Below are 25,855 nucleotides of genomic sequence, written 5' to 3' on the forward strand. Positions count from 1 at the left end.
TTTTAATTGCACATTTTGTGGTAGTGAAGAGTCCCCCTGAGCCAAACAGGCTGCCTGCCGTAGAGGCAGAGTGCTGTGTTCAGACGCTGGGCCACTTGCAAATCAATTCTACCCTGGTGTTTCAGTAGCAGATTTACCAGGCCATAGAGGTCTCTGGTGTAAACCCTTCGATTTGGAGATTAACTTGGCCCATAGCAAGGGATTGGTTCAGCAAAACGGGGGCTGTCAGGGGCAGGGTCCCAGCCAGAGGCAGACTGACGTCACGTAGCCAAAAAATCCCCCCAAGGAGCATAGACAGTTCGTTCCCACCCGTGTTCTCCTTTGTCAGGGGCTGGTTGTGTTAGAAGTAAGGGTGGCAATCCCACCACGCTTCCCTTACTTCTGTGCTGCTGCTGGAGGAGGCGCTGTCTTCAGAGCCAGGCCCCCCAGCAAGCAGCTGATGCTCTCCATTGCGCAGCTGTGAAGGCAATGCTGCAACCAATCACAGGATGTTACAGGTGATGCTTTTGTTCCTTTTGTGTGTGTGTAGGGGCGGGGGCGGAGGGCTTGTGTATACCTGTGTCCTTAGAAGAATCAATAGTTTGTGTGTGGTCATTTTTTGTTATAAAAATGTCTAGGAAACATCTGTGTAATTGTAATGAAGACCTCCAAACACAGTTCATGTTTTTTAAAAAAAGACAATTTAACATTGGACAACAGCAAAGTTGTATGCAAGACATGTGGAGCACATTTCTCCATTGCCCACGGCAGTCGAAATGACATTACCCAGCACCTTCAAAGCAAGAAACACAGAGATGCTGATAAAAGAAAGTGTTTAACACCAAGTGTTTCAGGATTTTTTCTGAGGCAAGACACAGAAGCTGAAAAAGTTTTTGTCAGTGAGGGAGTGTTCGCTTACCACTCAGTGCGGCACGGACACAGTTTCCGGTCTAGTGACTGGACATCACAATTAATTAGGAAACTACCAACCTACGTTTTCATCTGCTTGCACAAAATCTGAGGCAATTGTTTGCAACGTCTTAGTCCCTTTATCCATTGAAGAAGTGCAGCTTGAGTTGGACAAGTTTTCCTTTATTATGCATGGTGTGGATGCGTTGAACAAAAAGCAACAAAACTGTTTCCTGTTCTTATACGGCATTTTCGCCCACGGTGTGGAGTTTGCACAAAAATTATTGACTTTTCATCTCTACATCAGATTTGCAGTGTGCATTCATCCAGCAAGGGATTGAGAACTACAAAATTGTTGGAATTTGTGCAGACAACACCAATGCTAACTTTGGGGGTGCCAGACGTGGGAAAAACAATTTGTGGCGGAAGCTCCAGGCCAACTTAGGAAAAGAGATCTTCAGTATCGGGTGTGGTGCACATATTGTGCATAACTGCCTCCAAACTGCAGTCGACTGTTGTCCTTTAGATGTGGAGAGGTTTGTTCTAAAGGTTTACAAATACTTTCATATCTACATGGTGTGTGTTGAAGAGCTGAAAGACTTCTGTTGATTTGTTGAAATAGAGTATATCAAATTACTAGAACATGGCAAGATGTGATTCCTCTCATTGGGACCAGCAATACACAGGATTTTGTTTATTTTCGATGGACTTAACGTGTATTTTCTTTCTCAAGATAAATGCTCGACGCTGCTAAAGAAGCTATTTGATGATCCTGCCACCCAACTGCCATGTTTCAAAACATAACCGAGATGATCGAGAAAAAGTTGCACTGCAAATACGTTCCCTGCACGTTAACTTATCAGAGAGGCTTGGAGAAAGATTCGTCACAACAGAAGTGAAGAACCTACTGCACACTCTTTTTTGCGTACTGTAAGTAAACTCCCCTGAGCACTGACCATCTCTTACCTGGTGTCCCATGTGTGCCCCACTAAGCCTTTGCACCACAGTCTCTTTCCATGACAGATTGGAGTATTAGGCGTATCAGTGGATGTCATGCATGCCTCTAGCACTTGAGTTACAGCATTCATGTCGCATGATGCTCAAATATCGTTCATGTGTGCTGTCACAACACTTACATGAGCACCGAGTAGACATCTTCTGGAGGGCCTTGGAAAGAAGTGTTCCCTGAGTGCACATGGTAAAGGACACCTTTAACATTTAAACTCTCTATAGTGCATGATTCCAACATTTCACCTCAGGGAGGGTGTTGTCAGGGTTAGTCAACATCTTTCAATGTTGCTCACAGTATTGTTGTAGCCATGTTGGTCCCAGGATATGACAGAAAGAAGGTGGGTGAGTTAATACCATTTATTGGACCAGCGTCTGTTGTTTGAAGAGACAGAGACAAGCTTTTGAGCTACACGGACCTGACCTGAGGAAAAGCTCCATGGAGCTCAGAAACGTGTCTCTGTCTCTTCCGCCCACAGAAGTGGTCCAATAAACAATATTATCTCACCCACCTTGTCTGTCTAATATCTTTCCACACAGCCAGTTCCAAACACTTACTGGTTCTCAAGAGTAGGAGCATCAGTAAGTATTATACCGCATCAGCAGTCAGTCCTTGCTGTCCTCTTCCCTCCTCTCCAGCCCTTGAATAACAATTACATCTGCTTAAGGGTAATGGTGGCTTTTATTATGCTTTTGACTCTCCACTTTATTTTACAAGGTAATTTGCAATAAAACCAGGAGCAGATGCTGCGTCCCAATTCAATGGGTGCACTACTCTACATCTAGACCAGGGTCTCCAGGAGAGAGTTTCCATCCCAGCCCGGAGAGGGCAGGAGCATACAGACTGGGCACCCCTACCCCAGCGGGGGTGGCACAGGCTCCCCCTTCCTCCTGTTGTATTTAGATGGACTAGATGGGTGAAGGTGCTTTCCAGTCACTGTCCAACATTAAACAATGTTAAACAAGGTTCGGGGTTTGGCATACAGAGACCTCAGCCTGGTTAGTACCATGGTGCAAACACCCCATTAAAAACCCTTTTAACATTTTATTAAAGACACAGAAAAGAAGGGAAAACCATTCCAGCATTTGAAATGAAAGTATTTGGCAAGGCTTTCATTTGAACAACATCCCTTGTTCCCCTCCCTTTAGCTGGAGAGTTGTTAGAAGGAAAAACCCCTTGTCTGACCGTCTCTTAGACGGCATCAAAGCTGGTAAGAACTATCCTTTTCAGGAGAAGAGAAGAGGTTAGTTAAGATGGGCTGGAGCTGTCATGGTGCTGTTAACATCTGATCACATTTCCTAGGAGGCAAAACAAGCCAAACGCACACAAAAGGGGAGAGAAAAGAACAGCAAAGATTAAAAAGTGCAGCTTCTCTCTCTGGTTTTGACATTCACTTGAAGCCTCCCTGCTGGACGAACACAGGCACGGCAGTGGTCTTTTAGCAGCCTCTTTCACAGCTTACAGCAGTGTTGCAACATATCCAGTCTTGTCCAGCTAAGCCAGACGGGATAGGAAAGAGAAGCAATAGGGTGGGGAAGGGAAAGGACACGCACACAAGCAGGCAAGGTGTGGGACTTGTAGCAAAATCTCACACCCAGGTGGCATTTGGGATTCAGCCAGAGCTGGTGGAGGTAGCAGTGTCATCTGGCTCCCTCTCTTTGGGCCAGTTTAGTCAGGACATCTCTCAGGATCTGGATGACAAAGGCCAAGGTGACAGCCAGGCTGATGAAGCTTGCTCCAGAAGCCAATTTCTCCCCCCACAATGTCTTTCTTCAAGGAGCCCAAAAAAGAGTGATGGGTGGAATAGGGCAAGTAGGGGACGAGGAGGGGGTGGGGAATTTGTTTTGCTTGTCTCTAGTCATGGTCTGGGATGAGCCAGTGTTAAAAGACAAGCATGGAGGGGAGAAAAGTGAGGGGGGAGTTTCTGGCAAGCAGCTTAAGCCCTGCGGCGTGAGGCTTGATCACGCTTGTGATTTGTATCTTCTCTGGTGTCACTGCGGATGCTCTTCCTAGTCATTAAAACGTTGGATCCCTCTGAAGCATTGTGGGGACAGACACCAAGCGTCGCACAGTCGTAGCAGTACCACAGCCTCAGAGCCCCTGGAAGCCCCCCAACCAACCTTCCTCTGTTCTAGGAACAGGCAAGGGGCTGGGGTAATCAGTCTGTCTGAGCAAGTGTGAATTCAGTGCCCCCGATACACAAACAATATCAGCAGCCCATTCTCTGCTCCCTCCACCTGATCATTCTCCGGCTGGGACAAAATAGCAACCCAGCTCCATTAACTCCCATGTCATGCAGCTTCCTGGTAGCAGCTGGCAGGACTAGGCAGAAACGTGACCCAGCCACGCTCTGTTGGCAATTTCTCCACCACACGTTGTTTTGCTTTTCCCAGTACTTGGCCAGCTGGCCCCATTTCATGCTGTCCATCAGCTTGAGAGGAGAGAGGCCACCCACTGGACTGGCATGGTGCTGGGCTCAGAGCAGAGACCTGCGTTTCTGTTCCTAGCTCTGTCACCGACTTTCTGTGCTGAGCCACTTAGAACTTCAATTTCCCCTGTCTATAAAATGGGGGATCATCTTGACCTACCTCCTAGAGTGTTGTGAAGCCTAATTCAGTCTGAGATGTTGTAAAAGCACAAAGTATTCTCACGGTGGTCTCTTGGCTGCACACCATGACCACCCAGAATATTCTAGCTACAGCATCCCGGCTCCTACCACTTGTGCTAAAGGAGAGTCTTCGCTAGCTAGTCTGAATAGAGGGCCAATGACACACAATGGAGCAGTTCTAATTCTGAACAGCAGGGGGCTGTGGCCCTTAGGAACTGTAGCCCGCTCATTAAAACATCAGTATTGCTGATGTCAGCCATGCAATCGGTGGGTAGAGGGAGGTCATTTGGCTCCCGAGGAAGGGCTGGTAACAGAGCTGGATTAGGAGAATTGGCAGTATTAGCGACTACACTGGATGGAGCCCCAGTTGAGTATATTCTGCCCAGCAGAGCAGTTGGAACCACAGGAAAGGGACTAGCTGGTAGAAAGAGATTGTAAAGAATCACCTACCACAGTAGGCTCCTGATCCCAGATTGGGGCCCTGAGGTGCTACCTTAATACACACAGATAAGAATGTCATTAACCAAACATGTTTTCTTTAAACAGAACTTATCTTCCAACAACTTTGAAAACCTCTGATTTCCAAAGCATTGCAGTGGTGAGATGCGCTTCCAGTCTCTTCTTTACATCAGCTGATTAGCAAGGTATTACTTGTTGGTTTAATTGTTAATTCTTGTTCTTATTATAGTGAAGATCCATAATTATAGAAACTGGAACAGGATCTATGTTACCGTAACACTGGCTAACTGTGTTGTATCTGCCTTCATTGGCTGAGCCACAGCTGATAAAGGCCTACTACAGCTACCAAGTAACGGAGTTGTTCTTTTAGCTCACGTGGTAAAGGCCTATGGCTTGAGTTCTGCAAATCTAGGGTTTCATCCCTGCCAGCAACCAAGCTGGGGATCATTGCTACATTGCAGTTTCCATTTTTAAATCATGGGTCATGAGAGTCTTAGAACTAAACTGCGGCTAAAATCACTGCTGTGTGTTAGCTCTTGTCTGCTATTCAATGGGACATGCAGATGGCTGCAAAGCCAGGCTCTCAAGAGTGAAACTTCAAAATCTGTATCCTGTGCAAAGAGGAATTGAATCGACATCAAAGGTGAAAGATGAAGTTTTCAGGGTGAAAACACCTATTTGAATATAATTATAGTAACAGCCCTGGATAAATGTGAGATTGGTTTGGAGGTAATTCCTGTGCCAGCCCATTTACTGATTAAATTCTTTTTATATGTGTAGCTGGGCAGAGCCACAATTATCGTTATTCAAGAAAGGCACCTGGATTAATCAGAACAGCCACATCAGTCCTCTTCTAGTGCTCATTCCACATGTATCTGAGGGTTTGTGGCTTCTGCCAGGGGAAGTTTACCCACTGATTTAAAACATAGATGAGTTTCCCAAGCAACATGTTTCCAGCTGTAGTGAGACAGGGTCAAAATATATGAAATGTACAGGTCATGGACAGCCAGGAGAGACCATTTCAAAAAGACCCTTATTTATTTAAACCCCTCTCCATGAATGCCCGGAGAAGGTGAAATTCAGTCCTGTGCAGAGGGCCAGCAAAAAGCTAAGGCATCAGAATAGGGCTTGACTGGGACCGGTACGGTACGTAAGACACTTGTGCAGGCCGGCTGCACTGGGGCGAAAGAGCTTGCTCCAGGCTTTTTGTGATGCCTCCTGAGCCCATGGTTAACTTCCCTCTTTCCATGGTCTTTTAGGTATAAATGCTTCCTGGTTGCAAAATCTCTAAAGCTACGAGCACACCTCGAACAGTTGCAGTTTGCCCCAGCGTTGCTTTAGTTACGCGCTGGCACTCTGTGATGACTGTTTCCCAATATTGTGACACATAGTGCGGGGCGGGGATATCAATACTCACAACAAAGATTTGAGCTTGTTACCCTAAAACAGTGTTTCTCAAACTGGGGTCGCCGCTTGTGTAGAGAAAGCCCCTGGCAGGCCGGGCCGGTTTGTTTATTGGCCCCGTCCGCAGGTCTGGCCGATCGCGGCTCCCACTGGCTGCAGTTCGCTGCTCTGGGCCAATGGGAGCTGCTGGAAGTGGTGTCCAGTAAGTCCCTCGGTCCGCGCCGCTTCCAGCAGCCCCCATTGGCCTGGAGCAGCGAACCGCGGCCAGTGGGAGCCGCGATCGGCCGGACCTGAGGACGGGGCAGGTAAACAAACCAGTCCGGCCCTCCAGAGGCTTTCCCTACACAAGCGGCAACCCCAGTTTGAGAAACTCTGGTGTAGACATACCTTTAGTAGCCTGAATGGCTGAGGTCTGGCTTCTTTAACTGCTCTTTTCTTTATGAATACTCCCCTTCATTCATTCTGATCCTATCCAGCATGTTATGTTGTTCTCCCCAGTTATAGCCTGGTGTCAGTGAAAGTCAGGGTGCTTTCTAACAGTGCATCTCCACTACAGAATTCGCTGCCTTTGCTGCCTGGAAGAACCACACTGCCTCGATATTATTTAACAGAGCGGTGCCAAGGGTGTTCCAGGCCCCGTTCAAAGTCTCAAATCCTGGCCCTCTTCCCGCCTGCCACAAAACTAAAAAGCAAAACACAATCACCACTAAGTGCTTTTACAAAGGGACCTTCCTAGCATTCTCTGAAGCAATTGCATTAATTAGCTCATCCCAGTCGGTTTATCTGCCTTGCTGCCGCGTTCTCTATAGAAATAACTGCCAGATCACTTAACCTTCCCTGCCCTATGGACATTCTTAGATAGGTCTTGATTAATTTTAGCTTGCTGAAACTCCTCTTGTTCGCAGCCCCGGTTATAGGAAGACAGCAAAAAGATATGCAGTGCTGTTCCTATGTTAAGGAAACTCACACCTAAAGACCTGTTGTGACTGTAGCTAAGACGATCAATGGGCATCTTTGTTTCTAAGTCATTCTTAAAAATTTGGTTGCAAAAACTGATTGGTGTCTGGGCTCACTTGCCCTTGGCTTTGTGGCTCTCGATTTTCTTGGGCAGCAACACCCGCTGGATGCTGGGCAGGACCCCACCCTGAGCGATGGTGACTCCCCCCAGCAGCTTGTTCAGCTCCTCGTCGTCAGGCACGGCCAGCTGCAGGTGACGAGGAATAATGCGGGTTTTCTTGTTGTCCCGGGCGGCGTTACCAGCCAGCTCCAGTCTCTCAGCAGTCAGATACTCCATCACCGTGGCCACGTACACCGGGGGTCCGGCTCCCACTCGCTCCGAATAGTTCCACACGCCCAACAGGGAACTGCAGCCCAGCACGAGAAGAGAGAGACTTCGCCTTCGCCTGCACTTTCCCTCCTTGCTTTCCGCAGCCAGACATGACGAGGATCCCCGAGCACCTGACTAATCTCACAGCAGCTGGTGACAAGCTCAATCTTGTTCTCAAAACTCTGACCGTTTAAATGCTAATTTTTGTGTGCCTCTTTAGGCCCTCACTGCTGAGACTTTCTGTTTCTCTCTCATGAAAAAAGCAAACCTGTCTCCAATTTCATTTTATTTACTCATCCGACCATCAAATTATGTTAATATTGTGTCCATGATGGAGTTAAACCCCTTGCTTTTAAGACCTGATGAACTTTTGTCCTTTGCAAGTTTGCCCAGCGTTACTTTTCTGCTTCAAGATCATTTCCCTTTGAACTGCGTGGCTACGCCTAATGTTTCAACCTGTGAAGCAGCAGCTGCCTTAGACGCAATGAACCCAGGAGATTGTAATTCCAATAAAGCATCTCCACCGAGTAAATGGTGAGCTCTTTGAGTGTCACGATCCGGACTCTGAAATGTGTTTTGCTTCCCAGATTAATTTTTGATAAGATAGTAGACGACCTTTCTGTCAAAACAAGAAATGAAAACTCTGAAACGGTCATTTGCAAGCTATCAGCTTGCAACTTCAGTTCTGGTGTAAGACTGTGTGAAGCCTTGGTCTCATCTAAATCAAGAATAGCCTCACCCTGATTTTGTAGTGAATGGATTGCCTCAACCCTGGCTGTGACCATCTTGTCATGCTTTAGCATTTCCCTGTATTGCTAATACGCTCTTTCAACACATCCCAATGACTGGTAGCAGTGGAGAACAGAGGATACAGTCTTTGCGCAATTCCAGGAAATAGACTAAACTTGGGAACAGTCACTGCAGCAGCCTCTCTAACAGGATTCAGTGAGTGGGTAGCCTGTGAGATCATAGAATCATAGAACATCAGGGTTGGAAGGGACCTTGGGAGGTATCTAGTCCAACCCCCTGCTCAAAGCAGGACCAATCCCCAACTAAATCATCCCAGCCAGGGCATTGTCAAGCCTGACAAAAAACCTCTAAGGAAGGAGATTCCACCTCCTCCCTAGGTAACCCATTCCAGTGCTTCACAACATAAGAACGGCCATACTGGGTCAGACCAATGTTCCATCCAGCCCTGTATCCTGTCTTCCGACAATGGCCAATGCCTGGTGCTTCAGAGGGAATGAACAGAACAGGGCAACGATCCAGTGATCCACCTCCTGGTGTCTACTCCCAGCTTGTGGCAAACAGAGGCTAGGGACACTTCCGAGCATGGTTTTGCATCCCTGCCCATCCTGGCTATTAGCCATTGATGGTTACTGAGTTCCCCACTGAATTTCATTTTGAACCCCTTTGTATGCTGAAGCTCCCGTGTCATAGCTTTGTCCTCTGCAATCAGCCATAGCTAAACTCTCTTTTTTCAGCTTCTCTAAAATAACCCCCATAATATCCTATCCTGCTTTGATGTGGATATCAATGAAAATCTATGAAATCTACAAAGCATTAAATGGGTCCCTGAATATACCATTGCAGGCACTAAAAGGGGTCCTGAATGGTCCATTTGGGGAACTAAATGGGACCCCAAATACACCGTTCGGGGCACAAAGCATGGCCCTGACCACACGGTTCGGGGCACTAAGTTAGGGCCCCACGACAGAAGAAAAGAGACTGGAGTAAAACAAACAAAGGGGGGGGGGGCGCTCTTTACCAGCCCTTGACGAGCCTGAGCCCAATTCCACTGGAACTGTTTGAACCCCTTATATGGAGCCCCCACTGGCCTGTAAAGCTGCTCTCTGCTGGCAGGCACTCCGGAGGGAGGAGCGGCTGTGGTACTATTGCAATTATCCCATTGGGCAACAAGGAGTCTGTATCTTTAAAGCTCCCCGCAGCAGCTTGGATGGCACTCACTGTGTACGTATGTACCATACACCTGGCACTGAAATCCTGTCAACATGGGGACCAATGTCGGAGACTGATAGAGTCCAAGCCCCGAAGAGACCATTACGATCATCTGCTCTGACCTCCCGCATCACACACGCCAGAGAACCTCCCCCAGCGATTCCTGCATTTTCCAGTGGTGAAGCTAGAAAAATTCAAACTGGAAATCACCTGCAAATGTTTACAATGAGGGGAATTAACGTTGTGACATTGCCCATGGATGTGGGGGTGCTCTGTCACTTGTTGTCTTTAACCTGAGATTGGATGTCTTTCCAATGATAAACTCTAGTGAAGCCAACAGTAACTGGGCATGGTGCAGGAATCACAGAGTGAAATTCTCAGGCTTGTGTTCTGCAGGTGGTTAGACTAGCTGATCACAGTGGTCCCTTCTGGGGTTGAAATCTATGAATCTCTGAAATTTGACGGGCAGAGTGGGTCGTGAGGTGCGCATTTGTGGCTGATTGCTGAAGTGTCTGGTTGCTACACAGGAGACAGCTGGCTGAAATCCAGCTTATTATATTTGTTTGCTTAGATGAAAAATTAAAAATCAATTCTCCTTTTGTTTTTGTTTTTTTTTACCAAGGATAGTGCAGTGAGAAAGAAGCAGTGTATTAAGAAAAGAAGCTTTAACAGCTTTCCAAAGTTGCTGGCGTTCCTGTATCTTTTGCAAGTTCAAAAGGCCCCGATATTGGCTTCTTCCCACTTTCCAGCCTCGGGGTCGGTGTGTTTCACTCATGTGAGTAAAGAGAACAGGACGTGCCCTTAGGCTGATAACTAGTTCCAACTCTCAGATGTGTCTGGGCTAAAGGATTTCATGGCACTTCTTCCTTTACTGGAACATTTTATTTCTGTAGTTCCAACAGACCGGTTTTTAACATTGAGACATATGTGCTGAAGCCACCCGTAGATTTAACAAGTCACGCACTCAGATTCAGAAAGTTAATAACACAATTTTATGGCGAGAAAAGGCCCTTGAAGAGAAGCACTGGAGATGATGCACAGATTGGACATTCTGAAAGATTTTGCAAGTTCATAAAGTCTTATAAATATCAAATGGGCTTTTCAGAAAGCACAGCTGCGTTCCGAAGGACACCTTCCCAGAGGCTTGGAAAAGTCAGTGTAAATTCTCCACGAATGCTTGCTGCAACGCAATACCCTCTGCATGTTCTTTGGTGACACAGGCTCCAGCAGTCCAGTCCCCTGAGGACCAGGAACCACATCACGAAACCACCACCGCAGCTGGCACCTTTGGCTGTCTCAGGACAGTGCTAAGACCTGGCTGAACGCTATTCAGTGTGTGTCGTTTGTGGTATCTGACCAGCTCTACAGGTGTCAAACTGAATCTCTTTCCCTTGTGCACCTTTTGGCCACATCCCCGTCATCTCCTCCCAACCAGGCTGCACTGGGACAATGATCTTCTCGCTTACAGCCTCACCTCAGATCCCAGATATCACCCTCGCCTGTCCTCACCTCTAGTGCAAATAGCTAAATAGTGGGAATGTCGCTAGGGCATATGCAATCCCCTGGTGTCCACCCCTTGCTTGAATCAAACATCAAGGCCTCCCTTCTGAAAGTGCTTCCCACTGTTCTTGGCAAACATTCAGAGCACTCCTGCTTTCGCCACCACCTCCTGACTGGTCCTGGTTTTCTCTCTCTCCTCTGGAGATGGGTGGCACCTGGCTAATATCAGACTGGAAACAAGGCATAAATTTGTAACAATGAGTGTAATTAACTATGGGAACAATTTACCCAGGATTGTTATGGATTCAACATCAGTAACAATGTTGGATGTTTTTCTAAAGATATTCTCTAGGAATTATTTTAGGACAGTTCTGCGGCCTGTGTTATACAGAGGTGCTAATTTGCAGTGGTCCCTTCTGGCTTTCCCACCATAGTCCTGCACATGCATGCCCTAGAAATAACACAGTCAGTGTTATTGAGACACGTCTGTTGTAGAGAGCAGCAATTGTAGACAGCACACAACACTCAGTGTGACAGTAGAACTGTTGGCCAAGGAAATGCTGGAAACCTGCTACTCTTACAAAGATGATCCCGTGGGATCATTAATGTTGGACACACTGTGTAACAGTGTGTATACAACCAGAAATTATTCGAGTCCAGAATTATGAACTGGCCATGCCAGAAAGGATGCAGTCAACAAACAAGAGAGCTGCACTAGAAGAATCAAGCTCTACAGGCCATAAGCCGAGTGCCTTTGGATTCCAGTGTGGCACTGGGTGGTAGCTCTGTCCTTTAGCTAAGGAAGATTTTTGCTAGTAATAGGAGAACCGATTGAATTATGTCTGGCAGGTGAATTGTACCATGCGTTTAGCGCCTCTTCCGGCTCACAAACACACTGATTTTTACGAGCTCGTTTGCAGTTGTTCATGGTTGACGGTTAGTTGGTGAACAAATTTCAACTTATTTCAAGAACTGTTTTCGTTGAGTATTTGTTATTCCTTATCTGTGGGAGTGTGATTGGCCCCCCAAGTCATATGGCACTAATTCTGCTTCCTGTGGGGGGTAGGGGGATGAGGATAGCAAACAGTGAATGATGAACAATGGATAGTGAATACTCTTGTTTGTGACCAGGGCCAGCTCTACTGTTTGTGCCGCCCCAAGCCGCGCACCGAATTGCCGTCGTGGACGACGGGGGCAGTCCATGTGCCATTAGGGCGGCACGCGCATTTCCACGGCGGCGCCAATTCGGCAGCAGCTTCTGTCTTCAGCCGGAAGACAGAAGCCGTGGAATTGCCGCCGCGGGCAGCTGAACATAGAAGCTGCCGCCGAATTGCTACTGCCGCGGAAACACGTGTGCCGCCCTAACGGCACAGGGACTGCCTCCACCGTCCCCGGTGGCAATTCGGCGCCCTGCTGGGGGCGGCAAAAGCACACGGACTGCCGCCCCTTGCAGATTGCCGCCCCAAGCACCTGCTTGGGATGCTGGTGCCTGGAGCCGGCCCTGTTTGTGACCCGATAACCGGTGCTCGTGCAAATACAGATATTTATGCCAAGAACAGGAATTCCCTAAATATTTATTCATGTGAACAAAATCCTGTTCTCAGGGTGAAATTCACTCCTGTGCCAAGGGCCAACACAAGGTCTAGGCAACATTCAAGTCAAACAAACTCTCAATATAGGACTTAAGAAGAGTTTAAATGGTGCATGGGCCTTGCACTGGTCATCTGCACGGGAGTGGATTTCACTCAGAGAGCTAGAGTTCGGATACTCTTATCGTGCAGAGTAGAGCATCACTTCAGCCCTGCTTCCATTGATAGAAAGACACTATTCAGGTCCCAAAATCAATAAGTAGGGGCTCAAAAATGGCTCAGGGTTTGCAAATATTGATCTTGTGCCTCCGGTCAATTCAATTCCAACCCTGTAGGCACAGGAGGAGAAGGATCCTGACAGTGGCCTAAATCTGTCCTTGATGTAACTTGAAGTCAGTGGAGTGACACCAAGGACAAATCTGGCCTGTAGCCACTAACTGTGAGTTAGAATCATAGAAGATTAGGGTTGGAAGAGATCTCAGGAGGTCATCTAGTCCAACCCCCTGCTCAAAGCAGGACCAATCCCCAACTAAATCATCCCAGCCAGGGCTTTGTCAAGCCGGACCTTAAAAACCGATAGGGATGGAGATTCTTAAGGCCTGACTTGACAAAGCCATGGCTTTGAACAGGAATTCTAAGCAGGACAGAAGCAAAGGGGAGTTTAAGGAGAGGAAAGGACTGAAGGGTTTTGCTAATAGGGTTTGAAGTGTTATAGAGATATCTCTAGTTCAAAGACAGTCCGAGTCAGTGGTACCTGTCAGGTTCCCCAATATCTGTTTAGTGGTTGATATGTCCTGAGTTGGTCATCTGTTGTGTTCTCAGAGGACAAAATATCATGCTTGTGTAGTTTTGTCAGTCAGCACAGAAACCCAAACCCCATAAGCGTGGAGCCCAAACTCCTCTCTCCCCTCTATAGATGTTCCCCTACGTGGGAGTTCAGGAAGCCGTGGGTGGGGGTAGGTTTGTTGATCATGCTGTACCCATTCTGCAGATCAACAGATTTCACTTGTAAAAGGCATCCATCTAGAGCGAAATTCCACTAAGTGGAGTGTGACACTCTGTACCCCACAGTAACACCTTGGCACTCCCATATTCACCACTCTCATGTAATTAGGATATGTTTTGTACAAAGCATGGCTCGTGAGGTATCATTCTAAAAGTCTTGATCTGTTGAGCATGAATATCCTGTTGGATTGTACGTGCTGTCATTCTGTGTGAAGTTATGAAGTTTTCCTATGAGTGTGTTACTGAAATATGTTGTGAAGTTGGAAACACCCACAGCTAGCCTTTTAGGTACAATGGAGAGGCCAGACAGTGTTGATGGCTAATTAAGGGGAATAAACACACTCACAAGGATTATGCCAGGAACTATACAATGGAAACCTCTCAGAGACAGCACGGGCACAATAGGGGCTGCTTGATTCACATCACAGCAAAGGTCTTTGCAGCAAGTTGGAAGAAGCTATAAAAGGGGCAAGTGACATCATCATTTGGCCTTACTTCCCCCACAATTCAACAACTGGAAACCAGTCTAGAAAACAAAGACTGAACTGGGGCACTGGGGAGGTGGTCGCAGGCTGGAAAGAAGAATCCCAACCTGTGTATCAGTGTAAGACACGGCTTGATTCAAACCCAGTCTAGTTTATAGAGCTCAGATTGCATTTTTACTTTTATTTCTTAAGTAATCAACTTTGATCTGTACGCTTACTACTTACAATCACTTAAAACCTGTCTTTCTGTAGTTAATAAATCTGTTCTATGTTTCTACCTAAAACAGAGTGTTGCTTGAAGTGCAAGGGAGATCTGCTCAGGGGATGTATGTCCTCTCCACGTTGACGGCTGGTAAGGCTTACATTGGTAAGGCTTCTGACCAGGGCAAGGCAGTGCGGCTCTTGAGTCCTAGGCCGAGGAGCTGGGAATTGGCTGGAGTCTCTCGATTGTTGGTTCATGAGTGGCTGGCAAAAGCAGTCATGTAACACAGCTGGGTGAGTCCCTGCCTGTGGATGGCTATGTGAGTGAGGACCTGGAGGGGTCTGCGGCTTGTCACAGCATCACAGTGTGAGATGGGTATGCCAGAGGGCTCAGCTGTACCCCAATTCCAGGTTGCACCTTTGGGGCTCCCATCACATGGAGTTACTGCAACCAAGTTGATTTTTCACATGTACCTCCTGACCAGACAATAGTCAACATGACGGTGCATTTCTACAGCAAGTTCCGTCTAAGGATCTCAAACTGCTTTACAAACAGTAGTGAGTTGTGCCTCGCAGTGCCTCTGTTAGGAGACATTATTATCACCCTTTCACAGGTGGAGAAACCAAGGCACAGAGAGATTAAGAGGATCAGGATTTCCATGGCTGTCCAGGAGTAGAAGCCAGGTCATGTGTGTGCTTGTGGTGGGTTTTTTCTTTAACCATTATAGTCGAGAATTATGGACATTATTACAAGGCTGTGCATCCTCCCTCACAGTAAGATGAAGCTACCTTTCTTGCTAACTTTAATTTCAAGCATTCAGACTATTGCCTTTGGCTGGTATATTATATAATATGAGATTATTGTGCACTCCAGGCATCATACAGTAAATAGGCACTTAGCAAGGCACAGGATTTGTTGTGCTGATTTCAGTTGGTTTGAGTTCCTCCTTTCACAAAACACTGCCATTCCTGCACTTGGGCTTATGATTTCTGAGGCAAATTCCTCTGTCAGAAAATCCACGTCTCTAGTGTGTAGAAAGAGGTGAATTCCTGCATGCCCTTCCTGGATTTTCCTCCCAGCCAGTTGGCACCTCATACTCGACAAAGAATTGGCCTGTAATAATGGACAGCCAGACTCCTTTGGACTGGAACATTTGCAGGGGCTGACTTGGTGCCGAGTTTAAAGCCTGGGAATATGAGGCAATTCAAAACCTGTCAGCTCCTCACAGAAGGGGATTATTGCTTTATCAGCAAAAATACTACACTGTGTCTCCTGCCCAGGAATTAGCCACATCATGGGGGGGATGGGTTACATTTCAAAATAGACATTTAGAGGCTTATATGTGTGGCTATAATATGTGTGGATGCGTGTTATGTAATACATGCATGTTTCTGTGCTATGTATTAAACATGCACATGTGGCAGTGGTGGTACTTACAAATTTGCTAGTTGCCTTTAGACAAACACTGTCAAAAAAAAAAATCTCTCATTAGTTCATCTTCAGTGTTTCTGACAATCAAGGTGTTTTCTGTGGTCATTATAAGGCAGTGCAAGGGAAGGGGGCAGACACTGAGGACTTTGCCTCAGGGAAAATTGGCAAGTATCCCCACGGTACAGTCCATGGGTCAGATCCTCAGCTGGTATAAATCAATGTCACTCCAATTTGCACCATCTCATGGTCTGGCCATACCCATGTGTTGCTAGGAATGCTTTCATTTGGCATTCAGTGAGCAAAAAGCCATCAAAAAGCACTTGAGCTCCCTTCGGGTGACCAGATGTCCCGATTTTATAGGGACAGTCCTGATTTTTGGGTCTTTTTCTTATATAGGCTCCTATTACCCCTGCACCCCATCCCGATTTTTCACATTTGCTCCGCTATAAAGCCTGTTGTAGGCAAAGGGAGTCTCCTGAACAGAATCTGCATGAAAGTGAAACTGCAGAATCTGCGACAAAGCAACAGCTAGAGTATCAAATATCCTGGTCATCATGAGAGTGTTCAGCTTGTACAAAAGTCCCACTCTTCGATCCAGTAGCTCCTCTCTTTTGCAGAAGATACTGGTAGTCATAAATCTGGTTCTCCTTGGACTGCCTCTGACACATGAGGATTCTGTTATGATAAAGTACACTCATATTTTGTTAATTAACCAAATACTTACTTCCAAAGCATCCACCAGTCTTTCTTTATGGCCATTGATTTCCTCCAGTTTGTAGTTTTTAAGCTAGAAGAGTGTGAAAAATTATGAATCTCAGAACTTGAACATTTGAATTTTGAATTGATTGGAACTTGGAAACTCAGTAAGCAATTTTCTTGCCCCCCCTCAAAGAATGCAAGCTTTGCTTTGAGATGATGTGCTGAAAATTTGGAGCAGGTACATTGTGATCATCATACAGAGGTTGAACTCCCATCTTAAGCGTAAAGCAGAATGCAACCTTAATTATGTCATTGCAAAGTCATAACACCATAATATTCAGATAGATAGATAGATATGTGTGTGTGTGGCTGTGTATACATGTATACATATATTTGGGACTGTGTATGTGTGAAATAAATAAGTCTGTTAAAAGGAGGTACTATAATTATTTGGCTTGCAGACAAAGCGAGGGAGATTGATTGAAATCAGTGCAGTTGACTGTCTAATGTATTTCCTCTTCTATAATATGGTATTATATTGTTGAGGAAGGGGATTTTTTTAAAATATAGCCTTTGATGTATAGTTGCAGCAAGTGCCTTGATTGACTGCAGTAATTAAGACAATGAGCATTGCTCTGTGAGATGATTTAATTTCTCTCTTAAGTTAATTACTTCTTTATTAGTAAAAAAGGCATCTGAACGGATCTCAGTAGAACCTTCTCCCCCCACAATACTGTACAGGATATGTGCTGTGATGCACACCTTAATAAATCAAATTCAATGCCGAGTGGACAAAGACATGCTGATTAGAGGAGCCGTTGTCTGAGGATTTGTTTTTCAAAGTGTTTCACCAGTAAATCCAAGCCAAGTAGAAAAAAATTATTTTTCCTGTCAACCCCCAGGTTTAAATATGATGAGACAGGTATTTGGTGTGTCAGGTTAATTGTTCTTGGCTTTTTGAAACCACAGCCCAGAGTGAGTGTGAATATCAACCCAAGCAAGTAGTGGGCTTACCACAGAGGGAGACCGTATTAGCCAGACCCACACAGTCCCCAGTAGCTTTCGTGACCAGCCAGTCAGCACATGGGAAGGTCATTGTGACCTTAGCCGTTTGCTGAATCTGTAAATAAGTCATTACAGAGCTTAGAACACAATCTGCAGTGGGAGAAGGAGGGAGAAAATAGCATTGAAGTGGAACCATTGTTCTTTACGAAGTAAGTGGAGGTTCTTTCTAAAACTGGGACACATGAACCTTTAACTCGTGTGTGTGTCCAGTTCCCATTTTAAATGTCTCTCTCTCTCTCACACACACACACACACACACACACACACACACACACACACACACACACACACACACACACACACACACACACACACACACACACACACACACACACACACACACACACACTTCTCTTTTTTCTGAAGCAACTACTTTCACATTAAAGCGAGTAGGTGATGCTGTGAGATTTGGACTCTTATACCATTAGACTCTGTGACATATATTTACATATGGTAATAATCAGAAGAACTTATTATCAAACCAAGGATTGTATTTTAATGACTCCACTTAAGTGTGTTAGGGCTTCATCTGTAAAGAATATTTTTGTTCTCCTTAGATCTCTGCTTCATTTTGTGTGTGTGTGTGTGTGTGTGTGTGTGTGTGTGTCTGTGTGTAGCCCTGCAGCATCACTGTACATGGCTTTGAAGCAGGTACTTTCATTATAGAATTGAAGAATGACCAGGCTGATGCCTTTTGATTAAAGTAATGAGATGAGCTGATCTAGGTAACTGTGTGTGCACTGTAGGTAAGATATGAGCCTCTCGGTGCTTACACATGCAGGCACCCTTACTCTTGTGAAATTAGGACTTACTTGAAGGAGTAAGGACTGCTGGGATCAGCCTAGAAGCTGCTGCCATAAATCAGTTTTGCAGCCATCTGTCATACAGCCCCCATCACCGTAGTCTGGAAATACAACCTCTAATGTGTTTCCTCACCTCTGAAAGCAGTGCTAGTGTCCCCTTTGTACATAGGGGAAACTGAGGCACAGAGCGGCTAGATGACTTGCCCAGGGTCATACAGGAAGTCTGTGGCAGAGCGGGGAATTGAACCCAGCTGTCTATAATCCTAGGCTAGTGCCTCAACCCCTGGATAAGTCACACTGAGGGACTGGAGCTGTGATACATCTCTGACTCTCTAGTGTCCCACACTGCTCATGTACATCTCTGGGCCAGCTGTGGTAACATGGTACTAGTGATGTTTCTGGGATAAAGGTCAGTGATGCTTGCATTTCTCTTTGGGATACAGCAGTCAGCGAGGCAGCAGATGGACCCGTTCATTCGAGCTAATCCAAACCTCCCCCCAAGACTCACTGAGAGATCAGAGGGTTCCAGTCCCCCTTTTTAACTTACCATCCCCTAATGTAATTCAATATAACACCTTCCATAGGAGCTAGGTCCTAGAATGCATGGAAGTGTTCACAGATCTGCAGTTATGATGTCAGCATACAGAATGAGAGCAGAGGGAGATGGAGGAGAAGACCCATGTGTTGGAAAGAGACACCATTCTCCTGCTCCAGCTGAAGTCCTGGAGAGCAGGAACAGGCCCGGGAAGGAGAGCCTGGCTCACTGACATTGCCTTAGCTGAAGGTTCAGGAGAGAAACTGGGTTGGATTCTGAAGCTGCTCACTCCAGTTTTACGCTGACTGCAGTGGAGCTGTCGGTGTGTCTGGGAGCAGACTCGGGCCCACCACTAGGGTTACCATATCTCATAAATAAAAAAAGAGGACCCTCCACGGGCCATGGCCCCGCCCATTTCCCCACCCCTAGCCCCGCCCCAACTCCGCCCCTTCCCCCACCCTAACTCCGCCCCCTCCTCCCTCCCACTCCCAGCCAGGGGGAAAGGGCTGCCCCAGTGCTACCAGCTTCACGGTTTGCCGGGCAGCCCCCAGACCCTGCGCCCCCGGCCGGCGCTTCCCCAGCGCAGCTGGAGCCCCAGCGCGCAGGGTCTGGAGGCTGCCCAGCAAACCGTGAAGCTGGTAGCGCTCGGGCTTTGGGCAGCCCCTATGCCTCCGGACCCTGCGCCCCCAGCCGGGCACTTCCCCTCCGGGGCTCCGGCGGCTCTGCGTAACTTACACTGTATAAGTTACACAGAGCCGAAGAGGAGCAGAGCCCCCGCAGTTGGAGGCTCTGCTCCTCTTAGGCTCTAAGAGCCGGGCTGCCCCAGCGCTACCGGCTTCGGGCAGCCCCGTGCCTGGAGACCCTGCGCCGCCGGAGCCCGGGACGGGAAGTGCCCGGCTGGGGGCGCAGGATCTGGAGGCACGGGGCTGCCCGAAGCCGGTAGCGCTTGGGCAGCCCGGCTCTTAAACAGAGCGGGGGCGGCTGGAGCCTCCAGCCGCCGGGGCTGTGTGTAACTGACACAGTGTCAGTTACACAGAGCCGCAGCCGCTGGAGGCTCTGTTTAAGAACCGGGCTGCCCGAGCGCTACCGGCTTCGGGCAGCCCCCTTGCCTCCAGACCCTGCGCCCCCAGCCGGGCACTTCCCCTCCCGGGCTCCGGCGGCGCAGGGTCTGGAGGCACGGGGCTGCCCGAAGCCGGTAGCGTTCAGGCAGCCCGGCTCTTAAACAGAGCCGCCATTTTCCCGGACATGTTCAGCTTTTTGGCAATTCCCCCCGGACGGGGGTTTGACTGCCGAAAAGCCGGACATGTCCGGGAAAAAGAGGACGTATGGTAACCCTACCTACCACCCTCTCTTTATTTCTCTCCGGAGCAGAAAGGACCCATCACCTTGAGTTCTTATCTCCAAATCTGCTCCGGGCTGCCTGGTGGTGGATGGCGAGAGCAGTGACACCTCCTCTGGCTTTCCACGCTCCCAGCAGATAGCCCCAGGACAGGCCCCTGCATCGCCGGGAGCTGCCGTCTCCATTGGTCACTAGCAGGCTGGCTGTTTTCAGTGCTTATTAAGGTCTGTTTGGGGAGGGAGCGGGGGACAACCTAGGATATGCCAGATTAGCCATAATCTCTGGCGAGATGCAGGCTCACAGCTTTGTACCCTCCCCCCCACCAGCTCTTGTTCACTTGCTTTTAAATTCCTACCTCTCTTTGCTTCCGGTTTTTACTGTTTTACTTCCAAAGGGCCAGTTTGTAGCGAGTCCCTGAACTGGCACATGTTGGGGTTCAGCGGTCACGGGGAGCTCCCGGCCATGTGGCCCTTCCTCCACCCCCCATACACACAGTTGCTGGTTGTAGTTGCAGGCCTTTGGCTGCCCTGATCTCTGTGTCAGAGGGAGGGAGTGAGCAGTACGTGGTCTGTCCATCGCTCCCCCATCCCCCCGAAACCTGTTCCTTTGCAAACATGTGAATGACAGAATCCGCACTGCTGCCAAATGCCTTTGCTGGAAGAAGAGATGTGCAAGACGTAGCGCACAAGAACCTCACGCCAGGAAACCTGAACCACGGCCTGGGTTTGCGTCCACGCTGCTTGGCTGAAGGATGGATGTCACTGGGCACCCCGTGGAATTCGGGGACTGACCACAAAGCAAAGCAAAGCCCTGCCAGCGGCAGTGGAGTATTGCTTTGAGTTACAGGTTTGCAAGTTCCTGTGTGAACTGGAACCAAAGAGAAGGCCTGTGTGAACTGTTGCCAAGGGACACCACCCCCGTTACTTACCGATCTACTTCCTTTCACAGGCCTGTCTCCTTTTGCTCCTGTTTGACACCATTCTTTTCTAATCTGTTTTAGTCTCTCCGGGTTCTTGCACATTTGGTGGTTCTCTCTTGCCCATCACCATGGTATCTGAGCCCTAGAAATGGATGAGCCCACAGCAGACTCTCCGATGGGGATGCCCCGTGTCTGGGGGATCATGGATCCAGATCTAAACGTGCTAGCACAGCCCAAACTCAAATTTATACCAATTCCCTCCAGTCCTCCTGTTTTCATTGTCCTCTGTCACAGGAGGGCCTGGGTTGGCTCCATCTGGCATCCAGGGTCATTGAGCCCCTCCGGATGGTTTCCCATTTAGCCTCTTTCAGGCAGCCCTATCCAAAGCCCTCCTCTCCCCCCTCCCCAATTTTAGAAGTGGGATCTCAGCAGCGACTCTCGCTGTTGCCTTGCCAGCTGCTCTCAGCAGAGTCGTCTGCCTGTTCCCGTACTCTTGGCCTCTCTCCAATCTGTCAGCACCTGCTCCCCCCACCTCGCCTGTTGGCAGTGGGGGTGGGAACCTGGAAGGTGTTCAGCAGACTGCAGTGTCTCGCTGGGTTGTCTGCCAATAACGACACCCCCCCACACACCTTGCTGAATCATGACTCAACAGTGGAAAGGTCCCACAGGATGAGAAAAAGACCATTAAGCTCTTTGGCTCATTGGTACATTTTCCTGAGTGACTTCTCGTCAGCTGAGCAGGTTACGAAGGGCTGCAAATAGGGTTAGATTCAAATACCTGGGCCCCAACTCAGCACTGGGGTTAAGTCCCACTTCCACTGGTGTGTAATCAGGGCCAGCGCATGAATTACAGCAAGGACGAATGAGACCTATTGTGCTTTAATGGGACTGCCTAGGAAGCACATTAGAAAACAGTGCGCCAGATCCATGGCGGATGTAAATGGTCCTCCCTTGTGCTACACTGGTTTATGGCAGCTGAAGGTCCAGCCCATTGGTTTGGGCTCAGGTTTAAATGAGAGCTGGGCCAGAATCAGACCTCCACATTCAAAGCCTCCGCAGATGAAGTCTGTATTCAGCTCTGAAATGCAGCGTCAACTTGTGAAGCAAGTCTAGTGTAAACACAACAGGCCTGGTTTTCCTCGCACACACCTACACCTAGGGGGGTTGCTCCTGGTTTAGACCAGGGTAAGTGAGCAGAGAATTGGGCCAATTTATTTTAAACTTTGCCTGTGGATTTGGTGCTCACGAGCTGTTGCAGATTAACAGCCCTGGAGAAGGGAATTCCCTCTCCAGCCACAGAAGGGATACAGCACAGACAGCATCAGGTCAGGCTTCCCTGCAGTCCCTCACTGTTAGAGCACCTACAGCCTTGGGACGGTAATTCAGTGTTTCCAGCCCATTTGCAGAGGCTTTCTGGTGAGACTGCCAGATGTGTGGGTGGCATTTGGGATGTGGGCCCTAAACCAAGAGCTCCGTCCAACACTGTCACTGGGCAATCTAGCCACACCATCCTGCGTCCTTCTCTGGGCTGGCAGGGACTGGGCCTGGCAAGGGGAGATATAATTCCTTGGACACCATGTAGGGCCAGGTGCGGTCCAGACCACTGCGTTTGAGAGCAGCACACCAGGGCAGTCACACCGACCCCCTTTCTCATTCATTAGGCGGCTCACTCTCCCAAGTGGCTTCTTTAAACTCCCAGCAAATGCCTGATCTCAGGGGCCCTGCTGTCACCTTCCCTGACATCACAGGGCTGTCCTGCAACCTGTGAATTGTATACAGCATCAGTCGCATGGATTGAAACAAATATATGGAGCTAACCTGGAGGCACTTGGAGAATGAGCAAAGATTCTGCACTGGCCTATAGGCCAGAAAGACTTCCAGAGCATTGCAGGTTTAGAAGCCCAAAGGGAAGTGGAGGACAGGAATGGGGCAGCCCCCCACTGAAGACACATGGAGAAGAAAGCAAAAGCAGCTTCGATGTCTGAAATCCTTCCCACCGCCAGTGTTCTGTGACGCTGGCTCCAGCTGCAGCCCTGTCAAGAGAGCGCTGACACTACCCTGTACTTTCCTGCCTGCACGCTTTACTTATCTGCCTCGCCGGAGGAAGACCTGGTGTATTTACCGCCACAGGTGCTCAGCTGGATAAAAACATTAACCGACAGGAGGAAAAACCACTTGCTTCACAGGGTTTATCATTGCTTGGTATTTACTGAGCGAATGCCAGGTGCTGATTATGCATTTACAGAGCCCCGCTCCCCGCCCTGCCTGCCCGAATCGTCAGGGGAGATATTCAAACACTCTGCTCCATTTGCTGTCAGTCAGCAATTGTGAACTGCAGGGCAGCCTGGGACTGCTAGGTTCTTAGAACCATTCCCCCCATGGTTCTAGATATGGCTCTGTAACAGTTTGGATGCGGTGCCTATATAGCTAGAGAGAACCGTCTAGTTCATCTGTCTAAGTACTGGCACGTGCATGCATGATATAATATGCAGATATATGAATATTAAAGAGATCCCAATGAATTTTCTATGGCTGTGTTCACCACTGCCCTCTACTGGATGGAATCAGAACTGTTCAACTCTCATAAACCCTATACTGCTAGTAGCTAAGAGAGGGACTCCTTTCATTCAAGTGCCAGGAGCCTGTTGTTTTGGAGCCGGAGACTGAGTTCTAGCCACTGCTTAACATTTGCCAGGGCTGCATCCCGGCACCGTTAGGCTTGGCAGTTCATAGATCCCGCACCTCTGCCACTTGCTGCATCAGTTATGAATATAAAAAAATTGCTTGAGCCCCAACCCGCAGCTCCAACCCACACCAGGGAATGTCACTGTTCAGAGTCCATGATCGTGCCAAAGTAGAGGCTGCCAATAATGGAGCTAATTGCCAGAATTAACTGCTGAACTCTGTCTCAGTAATGTCCCAAGGCAGTGAGTTCCCCAGGTTAATTACATGTCATGTTGTTTCTTGGTGTGGTAGAGTCAATAGCAGCGGCTTTTTGATTCCAGCTCCTGGGCTATAATATGTAAAGATTCATCAATGGCAGAATCATTTTTCTGAACCTGCCGTCTCGCCCAGAACATGTGGGGTTTGAAGGAGTCCTGTATTTGACACACTTCCCCCTCCCCTCTACCCCCATGGTATGGTGGTTTGCTTCAGTGACTGTTGCACTGAATGGAGATTTAAGAAAACTGGGTTTGATTCCCAGTTCTGCTGCTAGATAACCTTGAGCAAGTCACCTGGTGTCTCCGTGCCTCCGTTTCTCCATCTATATCATGGGGCTAATGATACTGACCTCCTTTGTAAAGGATTTTGAGTTCTACAAGTGAAAAAGAGCTAGGCATTATTATTAGAAAGAAATATGGGCCAAAGCAGATGCCATTTATCCACCTCACTCCTTCTCCCTGCAAAACACTGAGGTTTGGGATAAAATAGGACAAGAATCCAAGCTTTCTCTGGCTTTGTTCTGACAAAACCAAAACACCTCACTGCTGCAATTTTGCACACTTAAATCTAACTCGCCCTACAGTACTGTCCACTTTTCTAGGATCCCTGGGAAAATGACACGGTTATCACTTTAAGACAAATGCTTAGATGGAAAGAAACGTCCCATAAAGAAGGCAATGGAAGCTGTCACATCTGCACTGTCTGAACACCAACTGTCTCCCAAGCCTTATGAAAAAGCAAAGCCCACCCAGTTTCCTTGGGATAGATCAGTGCCATGTTTAGCAGTAACATCTGGAGAAGGAGTGAACACATTTCAGTTAGACAACAGCATCATAAAACTTCAACTTAGTGAATTAAACCCCCTGGAGGTGCAACACCAGAGAGCTGAACTGCTTTGTTAGGTAAAGTTTAGCCAGGCATGGTAGAGCTTTTGTCATAAACAGTTATGCACACGTTGCATCCAAAACAGGGGGATCGGCTTCCTTCTCAGCCTGGCCTGTGATGTGCTTTTTGGTCTCAGACTGACACAGCTCCTTCTCTGAAGGACAGCAGAGGGTGCTGGGGCATGTTGGGAATCCCTCAGGCAGGAACAGAGATGCTATTTTGGAGGTGGAAACAAGAGCACTAGTGGGATGGTGGATGGAAGGCAGTAGGGAGAGAGAGAACTGACAGCTCATTTTTGCACAAGGGATCAGGTGCAGGAGGTGCCATTTTGCTGTTGACGGGTTAGTTTTCCAACAGCAAAAAAGCCAACTAACTGCCAAGCCAGGAATCTAATATTGGCTCCCAGACCCCTCGCTATGCCTGCACCCACGTCTGCAGAGCGGGGTACAGGGTTCCAGGGCTTTAGCCCTCCAGGTTTCCACTTACCCACCTCTGTGCCCCAAGAGCGACTGCAGATTCCCTCCCTCCTGCCTTCTTCTGCTTTCAAGGTCCTCTCCTTATCATCCTTGCCCAGCTCCTTCCCACGCTGGGCTTCTGCTGCACTTAGGGTTCATCAGTCAAGCTTGACTCTCCCCCAGAAACTGTGGAGAAGGTTAATTGGTCCTTTCTGAGCCACGGTAACCCCTTCACGGTTGGTGTGGGGTGAACGCCCCATCACGGGAAGGTAGTATGAATAGAGATGGGCTGGATTTGGTTTTGGACGTACAAATATAAAACCAGCATGACTCCAAATCCCAGTTT

General features: G+C 48.0%; 1 pseudogene; it reads right to left on the reverse strand.

The window, feature by feature from the left end:
• Window positions 1-7,437: 7,437 nt before the first annotated feature.
• On the reverse strand, window positions 7,438-7,807 carry LOC128843408 (histone H2A.J-like; annotated as a pseudogene).
• Between the last annotated feature and the right edge of the window lie 18,048 nt (window positions 7,808-25,855).

The sequence above is a fragment of the Malaclemys terrapin genome, chromosome 9, assembly GCF_027887155.1.
Source record: "Malaclemys terrapin pileata isolate rMalTer1 chromosome 9, rMalTer1.hap1, whole genome shotgun sequence".
Lineage (NCBI taxonomy): Eukaryota > Metazoa > Chordata > Testudines > Emydidae > Malaclemys > Malaclemys terrapin.